The following is a 17,704-nucleotide window of genomic DNA, read 5'->3' as shown; positions in this document are numbered from 1 at the left end:
CGTAATTTGGACATTAATTCTTTAAAGCAAAATTTGATAAAGTTAATTCAACTTGAAAACACCCAAAATGTACCAGTTTCAATGGAAATCAATGAAAATGACAATGAGTGTTCACATGAGCAGGACATTCCACTATTTTTACCAGCTTCAACATCAGCACCTCTTGATTCACCATCAATAGCGTTTTCATCAACCATAGATCCACACATTCATGAGTCACTATCAACTGAAACACGTTAAAGCCCCATGCAACAACTCTTTGAGGGGTCCGTAGGTGACCTGTTACAAAAAATCTGGATACAGAGAGTACAGAGTTGTTGCAAGGGTTCTTAACGTGCAAAGAGCGTGGCACTTTCTTTACACGAGGCATCGGATTTATCGTCCCCCTTCTGACCGTACGTGACTGCGAACTTAATACATCCCGCACAGATGCCCCACTTCGGCAAGCGTTTTACTGCCGGTCGGGAGAACACCAAGTGACATTATTTCTATACCCCAGTCACCCTTTGGGACTTTGGGGGGGGGGGGGCACCTCAAAGGATTATTATGATATTATTGTAGTAAGCAAACACACTGTACACTGACGCGTGACTTCGGGACTCTTGTATTTTTGGGGTATTTCTCCTCAACTCATCAATAATAACATGGACATAACTTTATTGCAGACATGAGCCTCTTTACACAGTCTACACAGGACCAACAGAAGGCTACTGATGATGGTAAGTCAATGAAATTTTTTAGGATGAACCGTCTTACTCCCTGATAAGACACTATTCACGCACGCGAAACTGTCAATCCATGTAGGTGCCGAAAAGGTGTTATTACTGTATTATATGTATGCGATCACAGATTCAAACCTCATTCTTTCAACTGTAGATCAACAACTTTCATTATTTTGGCATAAATATATATTTTACAGGAAGAAAAGAGAGGGACGAAAGATACCAAAGGGACAGTCAAACTCATAAATCAAAAACAAACTGACAACTAAGAAGCTGTTAGGCTATAAAATATATGTGTTTTTTTTTAAATAAAGGACAACACACATATTTACTACCAATCAACTCCATTATTGATTACGAAAGTTATTGTATGACAGTACAGTAACATGGCCTTGTAATAAAAATTGTTCAATTGAGGTGTAAAGAACAGTTTATTCGCCGACCAGTAAAGTATACGATAGCGGGTACATGTCTAAGCACTTTGTGATTAGTTAGCATTTTCATAGAAATATTCAATACAAGTAAGCAACCATTTCACTTCTAAAAGGTAGCGGTGGTTATTCGATAATTTTTTTTTTGGTTCGGATTCAAATGCCTTTCTCTTTGTTTTATCGACGATTTCAATTACAAAATTAAACGCTTATAGTATTTGCGAAAACCTGTTTAATGAATGCGTTTTTCGTAAAATTAGGGAGGAAAATAACACGTGGCCCCTCCCCTTCAATGCATTAAATGGTCGTTCACTTTACTTTAAGGATATAGCACAATCACATACTGAATATGGCCTGTTTAAGGTTCATGTGGACCCTATGGTTAAAATGGCCGTATTTTCACCTCAAAATTTTCTCTGAGTACAGGCACACCTGTACATCTGGAAAAGTTTTAAGGCATAGCATGCCCTAGATAAATAGAATTCAAATGCATTGTATGATTTAGAAATTCATAACTTAACTGGATTTTGCCGTACACTTTTTTCGTCTCTGCAGAAGATGATTAAATTAACAAACAGTTGAGTTTACCTTGAAATGGTCCACTCAGGTACACAGTTTAAATAACCAATTATTGTCAGGTATCTATTGTCCATCTAATGTCCATGTCAATTAAAAATGCTCACTTTAATTTTTACCTGTGGGGAAGTTCTCAAACCTGTTTCCCAACTTAGTTTATTTTGGCACCTTCTGGAGGAATGAAAAAAAGTGCACGGCAAAATCCTGGTAAGTTTTTATTTTTCTAAAACATAAAACATACTTAAAATTCATTTATCTAGGGCATGTTATGCCTTAAATGTTTTACAGATGCGCAGGTTTGTCTGTACTCAGAGTAAATTTTCAGGTGAAAATACGGTCATTTTAGCCATAGGGTCCACATGAACCTTAATTAGAATCAATGCTTTTCAAACTTCGGACTACTGATTACTTATCCGCTTGTGCTTTAGAATTATAATTTGATATGTTTAAAATGTTCTCTAGGACAAAAGGGTGAACAAAATAAATGTTTAGTAGTCCGGTTCATATTGAAGTTATCTAATGACCACGTGCGTTGCCTGTATTAAGTTATGCCTGAATATCCTAATAAACATAGCCCACGTGACACAGGTAGATTGAAAATAACTTTGTCGTTGATAGTATTGAACTGTGGACGGAAAATAATTAAGTATATATATATATATAATTAGCAGCACATGACATACCCATCTATGGGATTGTGGATTAATCAGTACAGAGCTTAATTTACTTACACAAATAAAATTATGGATTGCCTATCAATGTAGTTTTAACACACTAATTAGTATGTAAATATAAGAATGTTTGAAATATTTACACAATGATGAAAATATACGCAATATTTCGCTAGATCAACGTACATCTATCTAGGTGAAATCGGAATTGCAGATGATAAGACACTTTTGCAGCTCAATGTATATGTTGCAATTAGATTTAGCTGCCTTGAAAATACATAATTGGTAGTTGAAGTTAGCAACGTCCATTGGCTAATATTACGGGATAAAAAGGACGATGCTTTATTTATTTTTTCCTATATCTTTTCTCGTCTTTTTCGTTAAGACCTTTAGGTTCTAAAGTGTGGAGTTGGTGGATCCAAAAGTTTTCTCTTCTCCTTTTCGCCGTGGTGTCCCACTCTGTGTTCACTTCTATGATCTGGAAAGAAACATTTTCAAAAGGATGTTCCGTTGAACGAAGATGTCTTGTGAGAGGACAGTTTTTGTTGGTTTTGTACGATGAACGATGGTTATTAAGCCGAATATTAAATTTGTCCATTGTTTCTCCGACATACTGAATGCCACAAGTGTCACATGTTATTATTTAAATTGACTTCTCCGTTTTACAGTTGGAATTAGAGTAGATGGTATAATTTTGTTTAGTAACGTAGCTGATGAAAAAACTGCTTGTATTGGCAGCTTTACAACACAAACAATTCCTTCGACCACATTGTTGGTAGTAACCGGGAGATGGAGTAGGCTGCTTTGCTAATACAGATGTCACTAATTTGTCACGGATGTTTTTGGGTCTTCTAAGGCCATGACTGGTGGTGATGAAATTTATTTTTTTTTAGATTTGAATCATTTACTATAATTTTCCAATGCTTCTGAACAATGGATGGTAAGTGAGTACAAGGGGTGTTCTGTTAGCTGCTTTATTCTTATCTTTGTACTCTAAAAGTTCTTGGCGACTAGTTATGTTATTATTGTTGTTTCATCCCTGTAGATATAATTTCTTAACATGACTGAATTTCCTGTCTTCATGGAGCTAAGCTTTTCCTCATCGTTAACAATAGCTTGACTGCTGATGACACATCAGCAAGCCCCATAATTGTCCAGGATTTATCTTTTCCCTCCTTTTTGAATTTCTATGTCGAGGGACACTGTCATAACTTTCACTTTCAGAGGTGTGGTATATGGCACATTTCCTTTATTGGATTTAATTTAATATATTATTCATCTTGCAGGTTTCTGAAAAAATAAATATATAAAAATAGACATATTGGTTAACAATCTACATGAATGTAATAAGGCATTGTTAGCATACTTTTATCAAAATTAATATATTTAATATAGCTTAATTATCACATGTTCATTTAGTTAAGACAAGTTTTATCAATTTACTTGTTTTTTTTCCCTTATAGAAGCTTTTTTTTTTGAATATTTACATAATAGTATTTTGGCAAATGATAGACAAATTGATTGCACATGTAATTTTTGAAAACACTTCAACTGAAGGAAATGATACAAGGATGGGAGGATTTATACTTGAATTTGCAAGTCTTTTACGATCTGAATACTTAATAATTACATCTTAGTTTGAGTGAAAAATCTGTTGTTAACCTAGTGGAAAATAAAATAGAGGAATGATAATGGGAGGGTTTAAGGGTGACAAACATGATAAACCTCAGATATTAGTGTATGCTCAATTTAATACTTAAGTTAAATTCTTCGTTTTTAGTACTTCAGATGATTATTAGCCAAGTACAAGCACCACTCAGCTTTAGAAAAAACCTATTCAGTTCTCAAGGACATAGAAAATTATAACTGGGAACAAGACGTGGTCGCTAAGGACCTATTTCTGAGCAGTTCGTGGCAGATGCATAATTTTTTTTTTTTAAATTAATAGATTTAGACATTCAGACAAAGATGATAAATAGAAACCTACATTTTTGTTTCCTTGATTACAAACTGGTCTTGATTTTTTTTAGAAGGGTTCGGAAGGCATCTCAATTAGAATTACATGGTTTGGATTTATGGGAAATATTAAAATACATTGTTTATGATGTTATGCTGAAAATTCAAATGAACTGTTTTAACAGATCCAGCCTAGTATTTGTCTCATAGTATTGAATTTAATAAACCTATAAAAAAAAATTAGGGGCATTGACGTCCTTGCCTTTTAATAAGACCGTGACCTCTTCCGAAAAATCTTCCGAGAGCGAATAAATTATGTCGTAATGAAAAATAAATTGTTCACGTCATTACAACCACATGAGAAAAGAAAAGTTCCTGATGACATGTTTGCAAATCTGAGGTATATCTAGATTTCTCCAAAAGAGACCAACTGACAAAGACGTAATCAACTACAGATCAACGTATGACCTTCAACAATGAATAAAGCCTAACGTATAGTATATTTCCATTCTTATTCTATTATCTCCACAATGGTGTACGCTCGAATCCAAAAAAGTTAAAGGCCCCAACTTACGAAGTTGAAGAGGTCATGGAGGACCACAACATAAAGCTACTGTACAATTATACTTAACTCAAGAGTAAAAATTCAAATCGGAAAGACCAATACCAAAGGCAAAAGCTTTACCTTATCAAACGAATGGACAACTGCATAGATTTTTTTTTAGATTAACATGCAGGTCATTATACTATAAACGACACATTAATTTTCCATTACCTGTGTGACGTACGAAAAATTATTGTTACTTATTGTCCTGTAATTTTCTGTCCTCCATTCTTTAATCAGATTTATTTACAGCTAACCTGTTTGATGTTGGTATTGCGTATAGCATTGGTAGATGTACACATGTAAAATTGAATTTTAAACTTATATGTCTCATGATCTCTTATGTATTGAGATCCTAATAGAATTTGAATATTTAATCTTTAAAAGATTTAACAGCATTTGTTGAATTAATACTAAGAAACAATGAATTTGAATTCAATGGACAATTATACAAACAAATTATAGGAGCGCCTATGGGTGGTATATTTTCTCCGACATGCACAGATTTACATCTGTCTGTACTATAAATAAATATTTTAGATAAGTTCCAATGGAGAGAAAACATCAAATTACACTGTCAATACGGAGATGACGGTTTTATGGTCTTTACAGGCATGATAGCGAACAAAATTGACCCTCCACTTAAATTCACATTTGAGGTGTCTAAGGGAGCTACCATTTGATTTTTATGGGGGGGCTAGGATGAAATTTGAAAAAAATAGGCAGGACAGGAGTTTTGAGTAAAAAAAAAAGGCAGGATGAGACACTTGCAAAAAAAAAAAGTCAGGACTACAATTTAGGTAATAAAAAGTCAGGATAAACTAAAAAAAAAAAATGCAGGACCGAACAGAGTGAAAAATAAAAAGGCAGGACAGAGATTACTGCTAAAAAAAAATGCAGGACAAAATTTTTCATCCTAGCCCCCCCCCCCCCCCCCCCATAAAAATCAAATGGTAGCTCCCTAATTCTAGTATGACCTATTAAGTTACCGAAGTGTACAAAGGTGAAAGATTGCAGTTGATGTGTCTTCAATCCAATGCATAATTTGAAGTATCCAATCTTGATATTGGTTTGGAACGTAAAATGATCTGTTGTTTCAGTTAACAATTTGTGTGCAGGTTTTTACAGTATTCACCAATTTTTTTTCAGTATTAACATCCCCGTAATGCTGTCTGACTTGACACATGTAACAGCTTGCAAACTGATGGTACATCACAATGATAACTTTAACCGTGCTGCTTAACAGGTGTTAAAAAGTTTAGATTCAGATATTGTCAATAGTTTATCCATCATAAATAAAGTCGCAACGTGGACTTTAAGGTAGCTATACATTTGTTCGGGTTACTTCCATCTGTAAACAAAGCTAAAGGACCGGTACAAGTTTCAAAGGTACGATCAAAATAGTTGTAGATCGTACCGACATTATTTTTCAATGCTTGCCTCTATTTGAAAAATAAGACTAGAAAGTGATATATACACGATTTTGAGTCTCCAATTTCGTCGCTAGTTTTCTTGTTAAATGATGGTTCGGGTCATCAACCTCTTGTTCCTCGTCTTTAGCTTTTTTTTCTTCGGCTGTTTGTGTACGTTTTTTATTCCCGATTAGACCATTGTCGTGTAGTAAATTCATGTTGGTTTATCTTTCAAAAACTTTCTGATCAACGCATATGCCCTAGATTGCACATTTTTAATTCAACTGTTTCACATGTCACACCTCTTCTTCGGAGATACATAATATTCATAGATATGATGTGTTCCCAGATATGATATATATGTTTAATCTTTTAGAAAAGTTAAAAGTAAGAAAAACACGGTGTACATATATTTAAGATGTATTTTTAATACATCAACTTTTATTGACGATACATTTTGAAAAAAAATCTCTTGTGAATGGAAAGGCATTTTTATTGACTGCAACTATTAATGACAGTCACCTCTCTTGTTTTAACAAAAGCAGACATGTTCACATGCGGTCGGTTTTTCTGATATGACATATGTTGTAGCATTGGTGTTTGGTTCAACTGGTAGTTGTTTGTTGGCTGTGTGGTTCCACTGGTTTTAATTAATTTATCTGTGTTGGTGGAAGTTGTTCAACTGATATGATATCGATAATCTTCACCAAAGCATTGGTTTCTAGTGACTTTCTTTGAATTGCTTCCTCTTTGAATGTCAACACCGAAACGTTTTGTTATAGATTTGATGATATCGTCGCGATCAAGTGTATCTAAGGATTCTTCAGTAAATTCATGTAATTCCTCCCTCTTACACATGTACATAATTTTGAAACTTTGCAAGTTCCATTAACATATCCGAATTAACTTTCTGTCACTAATGAGTTTCATCTAGATAACAGCTCACTAAATATGAGCACGCTGATAATACGACACAACCTTTGAGCCAAACTGATGACCAACTAAGATACGGTAATCTTATCATTATATATGCCTATGGTCAACCAATAATAATAGCCTTTTGCGCTCATGTGGCTGAAAGCACACACCAATCAGTCAATGAACGAACACAACTACCAAAAAGGTTAAATACCATGTCTGTTTGTATCTATTTGTGGATAAACTTACTACTCTTCTTCTGTAATCCTTGGATATCGAACCCTGAAATAGGAAAATTAGTTGTGAAATTGTAGTTATCAAACCTTTGTAACGTTTGTTTCCAATTAGCTACCATACGTTTTCAAAATAACTGAAATAAAATATGACATTTTAATGGTCAACGATTCATACGCTTCGAGATTTAAGGTGTTTTTTTCCATTGCTTGGTAGAAATAAAAATAAGACTCGTTTGTGAAGTTACAAAAAAAAATCAAAGCACCGTAAGCGCTGTAGGCAGTTAACCAAAAACCAAGGCAAACATAATTATGAAAACTGTGGCAATGTTGCTTCAATTTTTTTTTTTAAAGATTTTTAAAAAGAACAAACATTAAACATTCATATATTGTACATTTATTTTCATTTAATGAATTCATCATTAAGGGCAAATAATTCATATTTTGTCAAAGTTTTTAAAAGCAACGCATATATCAAGTATATTTATTTCATGGTCATTAGTCTGCAGTGATACAAGTTTGCAATGGTTGCAGTTCTTCTAGTTGATAGTTAACGTTGGCATTATATGACTTTTAGTAGTTCACGTTGGCATTATATGACTTTTAGTAGTTCACGTTGACTTTAGTACGAGCTTGTAAAAGTATGAATAGACTTGCTTCCCTGGAAAAAAACTGAATTTGTGTTCAACAGTACAAAAGTTATGAGACACAAATCAGAACAAATGTTTACTAATGTTTACTACTACAGGGATCAAAGGTTAGGTCTGACTGACCTGTCCATAGTAAATGTAAATGACCCCCACCTTCGCCCCAAGTTTATGATGTCTAAGTTTGGAATAAAATGACAGGTAATTATAAAAACAGTTGGTCAAACATTCTTGGGCTTGGAAGATATGTTTTCTTTAAAATGAGCCATATGAAAATGAAAATTTTTATAGGACCAGAAATAATTCAAATTATAATTAAGGTAAATTCTTTAAACCTACTAATTTTTTTCCATCAATAAAATTTTATAATAATCAAAAACATGATTGTAACATAATGCTGTTACGAAGTCTCCCAAACAAAGCTCCCATAATTATTCATTTCAATGGTCGCCTGAAATTGGGTAAGGTCTAGTACACATTGGTATCAAAGTGACATGCATATGTGACGCATATGAGATTGACCTTGTATGTCATTCAATCTTTTTGAAATGACAAACAGGAATGAATATGGTTTAGAAGTTAGTATTTCAATCTTTTACAAGTTCTCAAAACACACACAAGAGGGGGTTGGACCCTATGGACTACCCCTATATTTCATTTAATTTTTTATCTTGTCCCATACATGAATATATATGGTTTTAGGGGTGGGGATCTCAACTGTTATCAAGTTTTCACACAGGAGGGGGTGGGGTGACCCCAGTGACTTCCCCAATATTTCATTTGATTTGTTATATTGTCCCATACATGAATAAATATGGTTTAGGGGTGGGGATCTCGACTTTTTCCAATTTCTAAAACATGAGGGGGTGGGGTGACCCTAGGGACTTTCCCTTTATTTCATTTGATTGGTTATTCAGTCTCATACTTGAATATATATATCATTTAATTTAAAGGTGGGGATCTCGACTGTTTCCAGTTTCTCAATCAGGAGGGGTGGGATGACTGCAGGGACTCCCCCTATATTTAATTTAAAGGTGGGGATCTCGACTGTTTCCAGTTTCTCAATCAGGAGGGGTGGGATGACTGCAGGGACTCCCCCTATATTTAATTTAGAGGTAAACTGTTTCCAAGTTCTCAAACAGGAGGGGTGGGGTAACCGCAGGGACTTCCCCTATATTTCATTTGATTTGTTATATAGTCCCATACATGAGTATATATGGTTAAGGGATGAGGATCTCAAATTTTTCTCTAAGTTCTCAAACAGGAGGGTGTACAGTGACCATAGGGACCCCCTTATAATTCATTTGATTTGTAATATTGTCCCATACATGAATATATATGGTTTAAGATTGGGGATCTCGACCGTTTTCAAATTCTCAAACAGGAAGGGGTAGAGTGGCCCCACAAACTCCACCTATATTTCATATGATTTGTTATATTGTCCCATTCATGAATATATATGGTTTAGGGATGGGGATCTTGGCCGTTACCAAGTTCTCAAACAGGAGGGGTGGGGTGACCCCCAGGGACTTCCCCTATATTTCATTTGATTTGTTATATTGTCCCATACATGAATATGTATGGTTTAGGGGTGGGGATCTCGACCGTTTCCAAGTTCTCAAACAGGAGGGGTGGGGTGACCCCAAGGGACTCCCCCTATATTCATTTGATTAGTTATATTGTCCAATACAAGAATAAATATGGGTTAGGGTTGAGGAACTCAAATTTGTCCAAGTTCTCAAACAGGAGGTTGTACATTGACCATAGTGAACCCCTTATAATTCATTTGATTTGTAATATTGTCCCATACATGAATATAAATGGTTTAAGATTGGGGATCTCGATTGCTTTCATATTCTCAAACAGGAAGGGGAAGAGTGGCCCCACAAACTCCACCTATATGTCATATGATTTAAAATTGTTATATTATCCCATACATGAATATATATTGTTTATAGGGGTGGGGATCTCGACCGTTTCCAAGTTCTCAAATAGGAGGGGTGGGTGAACCCGAGGGACTCCCCCTATATATTTTATTTGATTTGTTATATTGTCCCATACATGAAGATATATGGTTTAGGGGTGGGGATCTCGACCGTTTCCAAGTTCTCAAATAGGAGGGGTGGAGTGAACCCCAGGGACTCCCCCTATATATTTCATTTGATTTGTTATATTGTCCCATACATGAAGATATATGGTTTAAGGGTGGGGATCTCGACCGTTTCCAAGTTCACAAACAGGAGGGGTGGGTGATCACCAGGGACTCCCACTATATTTCATTTGATTAGTTATCTTGTCCCATATATGAATAAATATGGTTTAGGGGTAGGGATCTCGACCGTTTCCAAGTTCTAAAACATGAGGGGGTGGGGTGACCCTAGGGACTTCCCCTATATTTCATTTGATTAGTTATTTAGTCTCATACATGAATGTATATGGTCGAGTGGTGGGGATCTCATCCTTTTCAAAGTCATCAAACAGGAGGGGTAGAGTGGCCCAATTGACCACCGATATATCATATGATTTGCTTTAAACATTCAGGTATCATATATTATTATAGTTACTGATAAAGTAAGAAACTTCCAGCTATTTTAACTGGCCCATCAAAGTTGAGAAGAAAAAATACCCTTTGAAATTGCAGTATAAATATGTTTAACTTTAAAAGCATCTAACATGCATTACCAACATTTATACTGATAAAGAAAATTTATACTGTCACTAGGAACATATATATTGTTAGATATACTGTTCCCAGCTGTCACATTGTATTGGATTTTGACATTAAAATTTGTCAAAAAGTAATTTGAGTTTGTGTACAAAATATTTTCTGCTTTTTATTTATTTTACATATATCTTTTGGTTTTCAATTCTAGTGTTTATATTTATTTATTAATACCATGCATAGATGTATTTTGTCACCTGTCTAGATTTTTTTTTGTTGACCGTCAAAACCCGGGATTACCCTTATCCACTTCCGGAATCGGATCCGATATTGTAATTGTCTTCTCGCGGCAGCCATATTATTTCCAATTTGACAGATAGTGAGATACGATTTTACTCGGATTTACACATTATTTGTCGGCGATTTTCTGTATAAAGCTAGCGGTTGAACAAAATGAACATCGCTGTCATGAATAATAATGATGAAAATAAGTTTAGAGATCGTTTATTAGGAGACTTTGGTAAAAATGTTTGAAAGTTATTTTTTTATTTTCTTTCAAGGTCCGTCGGGCATGTCGGGCGTAGCTAGTAACCAAGTAGAAAGTCCGACTGCAAAAGTGGAAGGTCGCAGACCTCGGACCACCGCTAATTTGAATCCATGCCTTAAAATTGAAAAGATACGAAAATTTTGTCTTCTAATTCAAAATTGCCGCCAACAGCGTGAACATATGAACTTATTTTAATAGACTACTGACGTAGTTGACTACGTATTGACGACAAACAATATTCCTACGACTTTTGCCATTAGGGAAATCTAAACTACTTGTCTTCAGAGATTTTCGGCGATTAAATATTTCATACATTTGTTCTTTGACATCTTAGCCAAAAGCTCGGGGGGTAATAAACTATATAAGGATTCTTAATGTGCTCTACTTCGTATGTGCAACTTCAAAACTTTTGGGAAAATCGACGATCATTTAAGGTTTTTCTGGTCATATTTTTTGTAATCCAGAATTAGAATTATGAAAAAACTGTCCAATAAGTTATAAATAACATAATATCCAGCTAGATATTAACAATGGCATGTATTTCAGCATTTATTAGGTAGAACACAAATCCAGGGTGCTCGCATAAGGCAGCTTAACTGCCTAAAAAGAAATATGAAATAATTTTGACGATTTTCCTTGTAGATTTTGGGACTGCTAACGTATTGATATATATGTCCAGTTAAAGGTTGCAAACACTTCCTGATGTCAATTCTGTAATTTAAATAAACGTTAGACCGGGGATACGAAGTCACCTACTGAACTGCCTGAGCATGAAAGAGCCTATAAAGATATCATGTCCCCTACTTCGAAAACTTCAATTTCATAAGACTTTCAAAATTTATTATTTAATGATCGAAAAGAGGATTGTATCGTTTTTATGAACCTTACACCAGGGACATGCATAATCACCTACTGAACTGCCTGAGCCTTGAATAGTGATAAAATTCACTCCCCGTCTACGAAAATTGCAATGATGCAAGACTTATGCATTTCAAGTTATTTAATTGATCGGAAAGAGGTTTACATGTTATTTTAAATTGTCATACTTTTCATCACACTTTTCTTTGACATCTGTACTTATTATGAATAAGAAAGATTTTAATCATCATTTAAAATGGGTAGTGAAAAAAATACATAATTAAATATATTTTAGACTCGAGCACCATCAACTGAAAATCTAATTTGATATTTATCTGAATTTTGCCCCTTATTGAATTCATCTTTTATTAGACTTTCAATGTCACTATTTACGTTAATCATAATTTCCTGGCAGTCTTTCTATGTGATGAATTTTATTGATGTTTTCCCTACACTGAACTACCAAATATCTCCTTGGACGATCACGGAAAACTCGTGATATGCTGCATCACTTATACAAAAGTTAGCAAATAAAAACACAACATGATGTAAAGTCTTAATCTTCACAGTTATTATTTCATTAGAAGTTTTATTTAATTTTTCGGCTTTATCTTCGACTAACACAACAGAGACACATTTAATCTTTTAGATTTTAAGTGGTTTAAAATTTCAGCAAATGCCAAAGCTTGCTCTGAAAAAGTAGTAACTGTTTTTAATTTTCTAAATCGTTGCCTTTGATGAATTTCAGTAATCTTTTCCCCTTCAGTTTCAAACTGTTTAATTATTGCATTGTTAATATATTCCCAAATTGATTTATTCCTAGTTTTGAAGTATGTAGTTTCTTCTTTTACAGTTGTAATCTAATAGTCAATCAGCTAGTTTTCAAAAGCGCTCTAGTTAAGAAGTTTGTGTTACGCCCCAGGGTACTGCGATTTTTTTTTTATATAGAATTGATAAAATACAAGGTGTTATAAAAAAAAAACGTCCAAAAGAGGTTTTAAAACGTCCCTTTCAATGGTCCCCTCATTTATTAATCACGACTAGGTAATTGTATTTAAAATAAAAATAATGTAATAAAAGTAAAGGTATAAACAACCAAAACAGACATAATACTATCATATTTAATGTTAAACTGACGATTTTTTGAGCTTGAATTGTTTCTTTATGTGCGATTTTTTTCAAAATAAGCTTTATATTAATGTATGTAGGTCTGGCCTTACATTTTTGTGTTTCTAATGCATCTAAAAGATCGTCGATACACTGGAAAAATTATCTGCAGTTTTTCTATCTGGTACAGATTCAAAGCGATAAAAATCGCTCGTCTATTCTTTTGTCTCGATTTCATCACTTGGAGCAATACTTTAAGGGTATTGTACAGCAAAATAGGCAGTTTACAGCCAAATTATGGGAATGATGTTTACATATCTGCGTTATTTGTAAGATATAAGTTTATTGAAATACAGAGTAATCTATATTTGTTCTTGCTTTGTAGGTTAGGTGAAGTATGCAGCCATGTTGGTGCACTTCTCTTCAAGATTGAAATGGGAGTAAAAATGGGGCTTACTCTGTCAAGCTCGACAAGCAAGGCATGTCAGTGGAATAGTACATTTAGAAAAGAGGTTATTTAATTATATTTTAATAAAGTGTAATCACTATTAAAGGAATTATAGTTATATACATGTACAATGTATCAATTTAGGTATAAAAACAAAGATTTGGTATGATAGCCAATGAGACTATTAATACATGTACATGATTATATTTTTACAATATTGTATTTAATCGATTGAGATGAATGAAATAATGAATCAAAACAATGCTTTTTTTTTTACTAGAAATCATGATTATATATTTAAAAGCATTCCGCAATTATGAATAATAATAAGTTGATTATAAAAAAATAAGGTGAGATGGGAAACAGCCCTCCATTCCGGACCATATTTTCCTAACAATTATAAACAGTGTGTGTGCACACTGCAAAAGTGCTGAGTCAGTTACAATGTATGATGTGAATAAGGAAAAATATTTCTCTTTTTTAAACTATTTGATCTTAAGGTAGATTCATGGTATACCGCCATCTTGGATTGAACAATCACAGTAAAAAAATCGGTCTAGTTATTTGCCTAAATCTGCAAATTGGAAGACAGATTTGCAATTTAATGGTTAGACTGTTAAATAATATAAAGAAAACTTGGCAATCTATTGTATAATCCAAAATATTTAAACAAATATAATGTTTCTTGCTTTAAGAATAATTTTTTTTAAACAAGCCATTTAAGGGAAGATAACTCTTTTAGTAAAAAAATTATACCGGACAGATAGGGAATTTTTTTCTTTTTACTTGTAGCAAGAAAACAAGTTCGGTGACACCGTTTTTTCTTTTTATTTTCTTAAAACATATTACAAAACCTATCTTTTCACAATTTATTTCAAAATTCTATCTCATAGATTTTTTTTATGCACACAAATGTGTTTTTCCATGAACAATCTAACCAAATTTAGGCAATTTTCAACGACTCATAGCTTGAAAAATAGCACGGTGACCCCTCCTTTTTATTATATTTTTGAAAAGAGCATATTAAAATCTTCATTCTGGCTAAGTATAAGAAAATTCTGTCTCAAAAATCTACCTTAAATACTTATCATTTATTTTAATCTTTCAGGTGATACCTGCTACAGTGACAGAGATTTGTGACAAAATCAAAGGCAAAAGAACCAAAGAAGTTGTCTCCATTCAAGCAGATGGCTCATCTTTTCTTCCACAACCTGAAGTCCTTGATGAACTATATGCTCTGGTACCAAATGCTGCATTTTTTACATCAGTGACAGCACTCTCACAGATTGTAGAGAGTCAACCAGTAGCAACTTACACAGAAAAGTATCCTAAGCTATTGCAATCACTACAAGATCCAGATATTTCAGACATCAACATTGACTGTCATTGCAAAGACATTTTCTCTGGCTACTTGTGTTCCGACTACCAAGCTACAAATTAAGAAGCCGCAACAAGGAACCAAGCCATTAGCCCACTATGGTTTCAACACCGTATGGGGCGTGTTACAGCATCTAAGGCCCATGACGTTTGGACACGCAAAGACACCACATCACCTGACGTTTTAGTAAAGCGCATTGTTGGGTATTCATCATATGACTTGTCCAAAAAAGCTGCTGTCAAGTGGGGAGTCGACCATGAAGAAGAATGCAGACAAGCCTATATCACCAACCAAAGCACACAACACATTGATTTTGAATGTAATTTGTCAGGTTTTACTATTAACAATCAACACCCATTCTTGGGAGCCAGTCCCGATGGCATTACTAACTGTCAGTGTTGTGGTAAAGGAATAATTGAGATTAAGTGCCCATACAAGCATAAGGACATTACTGTTATGCAATCTGCATCATCTGATAAAGACTTTTGTTTGGACAAGTCTCTACACCTCAAGACCAACCACAGATACTACACACAGGTTCAATGCCAGATGTTCATCCTCCAACTGACATTTTGTGACTTTGTTGTCTACACTAAGTGTAAGCCTTCACCCAGTATGGTCATAGTAAGAGTGCCCATTGATGTGAACTTTTGTCATGCCTTAATAAGCAAATGTGAACTCTTTGTGAAAACGTATGTTATAAGAGAGTTAGTCACCAGACAGCTGGAAAACCAACAACAAGCCACAACACAACCACCAGAAGAAAACAACAACGAAAAAGAGACATGGTGTTTATGTGCCGAACCAGAATACGGCAGAATGATCATGTGCGACAAATCTGAGTGTCCGTATCAGTGGTTTCACTATAAGTGTGTAAATATCCGACGAAAGCCAAAGGGAAAGTGGTATTGTTTGAGCTGCAGTGAATAGACTTGTACTGAACATTGTGTTATTTTGACTTTGTTATGTTAAGATTAATGCTAATGGTTGTAACCAATGTATTTTGTGGGTTTTTAATTTTTCTGTACACATATTGTCTCATTACTGCTTGCAAGATTTATTGTGATAAAACTTATCAAGAAAGATAAAGACCAATAATAAATAAACATTTATTTTATCATAATACATGTACATTTTTAATGAAGTTCACATTGCACAGTTCTAGTGTAATGGCAACATGGTATACATGTATCATTTCTTGAGAAGGGTAAACTTTTTTCAATGTACATATATCAAAACTATTGTTTTATTTAACCAATTCTTTTTTATTTCATACTAAATTTGTACTTTAGGTTATTCCATATAAATATTGAAATAGTAACTGCTTTGAAATGTTTACATAAAGTATATAATATGTATTTTTCTTTTTCATTATATATCAAAAGTACAATCAGTAAATCAAGACACAAGTTTAGGATGTAAATTACACACTGCTGAACATAATGTAACAATACTGTCTGAATGAGGCACCAAATAAATGCTCATATTACTACTTAAAATGTTGAAGTTTTTTAACTGTTCAATTGCCCTCTCCACATGAATGCGCACATGGGCAATTTTTCTTGTCTGTTCTACTTCTTTTGCACTAAGTTGGGATTTACCTTTGGTGAAAGCAGGAATTACTAATGATGCATGGCGACTAGCTAACTCCTCTGCGATTAAAAAACCTCGGTCGGCTAGAACTTGGTCCCCATGCTCTAATTTATCCAAAAAAACCACTTCGCTGAGTTATAACTTTGTCTGATGTTCTACCTCCAAAGGCTTTTGACACAAATGATATTGCACCGGTAGGTGTTATGGACACTAAAAACTTGATGGTGTTGTGATGTTTATAATTCGACCAGGTTTGTGTCCTTGCTGTTAAAATTTGCTGGTCTTTGGATGAATACTTCGAAACAGTCTATGATGCTAATGCACCTTGGATATCATACCATCATAACATATATGAGAAGATCATAACCCGTGTCATGCCAACAACTGTTTTTTGAATAAATGTGTTTAGTTCCGATGCAAAGACCCTATAAGTGAATCAATATTAAGGCCAAAATATGCAATCTTTAATGACCTGACAACAGTATCGTAACTATATCCCTTCTTAATAAGTCTATTCAAAGGTTTTGTTAGTTTTTGAGGTGAATACTGACACCTTTGTGCTTTATAAAGAATATTTCCATAAAAAATTGGATGTGAAATACCTGAACGTATAAGAAGTCTGCATGTTGAGCTATATTTACGAATGATGTCCTTATACCGATGATAAATTTAGTAAATGTTTTGACTAGTTTGTGATATCAAAAACCCTAACTTGGTGCAGGACATTTTTAAAGGAAAAAAGGGTGGGTTGAACCCAATCTAATTAAAAACCGATCTCTCATCGCTCCTGTTTCTGATATGTCGCGTGGGAGATCTAACGAAACCGGCTTTGAGGTCACATGTGAGTGAACTAAAAGTTATGAATTTATAAAGATATGCAAATGAGTTGACGACCTATTAATAAGCCAATCAAAAAAGTTTATGAATTATTTTGACTGACG

At 34.1% G+C, this 17,704-nt stretch overlaps 1 pseudogene; it reads left to right on the top strand.

Moving 5' to 3' along the window:
• The first annotated feature begins 667 nt into the window (after window positions 1-667).
• LOC143050714 (uncharacterized) lies at window positions 668-16,136 on the top strand (annotated as a pseudogene).
• Window positions 16,137-17,704: the final 1,568 nt, after the last annotated feature.

Source organism: Mytilus galloprovincialis, chromosome 11 (assembly GCF_965363235.1).
Source record: "Mytilus galloprovincialis chromosome 11, xbMytGall1.hap1.1, whole genome shotgun sequence".
Taxonomy (NCBI): Eukaryota; Metazoa; Mollusca; class Bivalvia; order Mytilida; family Mytilidae; genus Mytilus; species Mytilus galloprovincialis.
Note: the sequence above shows the minus strand (reverse complement) of the source record. Positions and strands in the feature narration are given on the sequence as shown.